Source organism: Muntiacus reevesi, chromosome 12 (genome assembly GCF_963930625.1).
Source record: "Muntiacus reevesi chromosome 12, mMunRee1.1, whole genome shotgun sequence".
Classification (NCBI taxonomy): Eukaryota; Metazoa; Chordata; class Mammalia; order Artiodactyla; family Cervidae; genus Muntiacus; species Muntiacus reevesi.
Genome location: NC_089260.1, coordinates 75726701 through 75730435, shown reverse-complemented (window position 1 = coordinate 75730435; position 3735 = coordinate 75726701). Strand labels below are relative to the sequence as shown.

Sequence of the window (3735 nt, the reverse complement as noted above, 5' to 3'; positions counted from 1 at the left end):
AGAGGGCGCTGGGAGCTTACTGTGCCCCTGGGAGGAAGCAGGAGGCAGGGCATGGGGAGTTTACACTGTGTGGTCAGAGATGCCCTGTGGTTGCCCATCCTCTTGTACATCACCAGATTTCTGATCAGCGTCCTGTGGGAGACTGCACGAAAAGCACATGTGTATTCTGACCAGCGCTTGTCCTGGATGTCCTGACTTCAGGGCACTAGTTCTGCACAATTTAGATAAAAGGAAAACAACAACCCGCTGACCCGATTCTTTCTCTTCTGACCCAGCACCAGCCACACACCGCTGGTAAAAGATGCCCTGTAGCACAGAGAGCTGCCCATTCACCAGCAACCCGCTTCCTCTCTTTCTGGGGCATAATTAGATCACCCCCAGCTGCTTTTGGTGCCAGGTATGGCCAGGTTGACTTCCTTGGTGGCTCAGGTGGTAAAGCATCTGCCTACAATGCGGGAGACCCAGGTTCGATCCCTGAGCCAGGAAGATCCCCTGGAGAAGGGAATGGCAACCCACTCCAGTACTCTTGCCTAGAGAATCCCATGGACAGAGGAGCCTGGTAGGCTACAGTCCATGGGGTCACAAGAGTTGGACATGGCTGAGCGACTTCGCTTCACTTTATGGCAGGTGACCATGCTCTAGGCAGCGGGTATGAGCAGAAGGGATGTGCTTCACTTGGGGTCTGGGACCCAAGTTATCCTTCCTCCAGCCAGATGTGGACTCTGGGAGGACCTGGGTAGCAGAGCCACGAGAAGGGAGGCTCCAGGGGACTCTCCCTGGATCCTGTGAAGCCTGCCTGCTCAGCTCGCCTCCAAGCGCTATGTGAGAAGTCAATTCCCACCAAGGCCCAGCCAGGGCACAGGTGGGTCTGTCTGTTCTCTGGTGTTTGTGGAGTCACTCCCACACGCCAGGCGGGGGACCAGGTGAGTGACAGCTGAGGCCAGGCTGTGGGCCCTGCCCTCATGCAGGCAGCACATGGGGAGACAGACAATGAGGAGTCACCCCCGGCAAGTGAACTGTCAGGAGGAAATGCAGGGACAGTGACGGTGGCAGAGGACCCGGGGGGCAGGGTAGTGGTGAAGGGCGCCCAGGAGACGGACCTTCCTGCTGAGGTCTGGGGCTGGAGAGGAGGGCCCTGGAGGACGGGCGGAAGGGCCCCCCAGAGCAAGGAATGGCCTGGAGGCAGGGACACGCTGGGCGGGCTCACAGGTCCGAGGGGAGGGAGCGTTGCGGTAGCCGGGAGGGACAGCGGGGGACTGATGGGATGGGGCGGCTGTGGTGCGGTCCTCCTCTCAGGCCACAGTTTGGCATCTCTGAGTGCGGAGCTGGCCCCTCATATGAACGTCGGGCTGGTGGAGTCAGAAGAAGCATGGGCTGCACACAGCACGGTGCCGGCCCAGAGCTGCCTGCTCCTTTCTCCCAGCCACCTGCTCCTGGGAGGGGCCTGGGGCATCTGTGACTCCCGCTTTTGCCTGAAGCAGTGGCCTGAGGACAGCCACTGCTCCAATAATTGCCTCCTTTCCAGCCGCAGGCAGTGATGAATGGGCCCTGAGTCCGTGTGGTTTCGGGAATCGATACTGTAATATCTTTATACTAGCAGGGAATGAGGTGAGGAAGTAGAGCACAGCCTTGAATCTCCCCTCCGGGCCCGCAGAGGCCACAACCTCAGGCTCAGCGACCTCTGGGGACTTGCAGGCGCATGTCCGTGAGGGACAGCGAGGGGGCGCGGGGGGCAGGGTGCAGAGATCCGGCACCCAGGGCCAGCCCGGGCAGGGGCTCTCGTCCTGGGCTCTCATCACGGACAATGTGAAGAGCTCTGTAAAGTGCCAAGTGACCAGCACATGCATCCAGCTGTCATGATGGCAGAGAGCTGAGTCCTGGGGACCGCGGAGCCCCAGCCCCGGGATGCGTTCGGCAGTGTCCCCGTCTTCAGATGGTGATGAGACCTCAGGCATCTAACCTGGTCCCACTCTGACAGGTGATATCGCTGGCTCCTAAAAGATGAAGCTATAGACTCAAGGTCATGCCGTAAGTTGGGATCAGAATAATTTTCCAGAACATTTGCTCTGAGCTTCACTTTGCCCACCGAGAGAGTTCAGGAAAGAGCAGCTTGTCTCTAAGTCAGCTCGGAAAGTGCTCTGCCCGTGGGACCAGGGAGCGGGGTGTGGGACGGACCCGCAGCAGGGCTCTGCCCACGTCCCATCTGTGTCTTCAGGAGGAAAACCGGAACACCCTCCTGTCATAGCAAGCATACATCCATCTCCGTTTTTTCTTTTTTCTTTACCCCAGAGCACCTAGGGTGAGAAATTGACTTATTTGCCATTGCACCGAGACTAAAATAAATGACGCTATTTCCTGCTCATCTTGTGAGTGATGTTTTCTTCTTTAAAAGAGAAGCATCACTGTCTTCTTCTGTTTGCTCAGCTGTGTGGGTTACTCATTTGTTCAGATAAGTCCTCTGAGAGCAGACATCCCAAGCTCCTGGCCAATAGAGTGATCAGAGACCAGCACATCCATCTGCTGGTCAGTGACACACCCTTCGTCACCCTCTGTGGAGAGAGCCTGGGCTCTGACAGAGGAAACTGTGTGTACTGCCCTCCACTGAGGAGGTACCGAGCTTGGTCACGAAGACACAGCGCCTGATCTCAGGGTGTCATCCAGTCTGATGGAGGAGGCGGTTCCTGATCTGCTGGACAGATGGAGGGGATAGAGCCCCTGATCCATAGCCCCTGGCCTTATGCTCAGATGGGAGTGATATATCTCCTCAACTGCTGGTCAGATGCAGGACATACCACCTGCCAAATCTTACAGTCAGATGGGGGACCCTCTGCCTCTCCACCTGCTGCTCAGATGTGGGAGATGCGATCTCTAGTCTTCATGGTTCCCTGATTGGGGCAGAAAGGCAAGATTCTTTCTTCTGAGAGCCTAGCCTCCCAGGGAGACCATAGCCTCCAGGGGTCTGCACAGTCTTACAGAGGTTGGAGACCCCCTGGTCTCTGCCCACCAAGCACCCTGCAGTCTGAAGTGGAGGGTCAGCACCTGTCCACGGAGAAGCATAGGGATGGCGTCAAGACAGATGGATTGCTGCTCCAAAGACAACCAGCATCTGCCAGGGATGAGGGGGTGGCTGCCTGATTTGGTTTTATTGACTCTGGAGGGAGCTCAGAGGCATTTAGCCAACTGGTTGAAAGGGAAAAATCCAGATGTTCTCAGTCACACTCTTGCTGAGCAGCACATGTGGCAGACTCTGGGTGATGGACTCGATGCCCTTCCGATTCTGACCCTTGGCTATGGCTGGGGTCCCAAGGGTGGCTGGGCTGAAAGACTGCTCAGGAGGCACCATGAAGACTGTGACATGAAACCCTGGCATTGGGTGGGGGTGGGGCTGAGGGGAGACCCACGCTATATCTTCAGTAAGAACCCAGGCCTTACCTGATGGGCTCTGCTTGAGAGTATCCCAGAACCCCTTAACCAGTCCCTTTAGAATAAGACCCCAGAACACCCATCCCTGAGGAGCTCTGGGCACGGACGCCCCTCTGGGACTGGAGAATGAGCCATGACCTTCGTCCAGTTTCGATGTCCAGGACTCTGACAGGTTTCCGGGTCAGACTCATCAGAACCGCTGTAATTCCTGGACAGTCCGGGGCAGGAGGGGGCAGAAAGCCGAAGCTAAAGTCTGGCTCCAGGAAAGTGTCTCCATGAGCTCTCCATGGTGCTGAAACCATCTGCTTTCCC

At 57.0% G+C, this 3735-nt stretch overlaps 1 non-coding gene across 1 annotated transcript; it reads left to right on the top strand.

Annotated features, from left to right (window-relative positions):
- The first annotated feature begins 414 nt into the window (after positions 1-414).
- On the top strand, positions 415-487 carry TRNAC-ACA (transfer RNA cysteine (anticodon ACA)). The gene has a single exon. It is a non-coding gene; the product is annotated as a tRNA-Cys (tRNA).
- Positions 488-3735: the final 3248 nt, after the last annotated feature.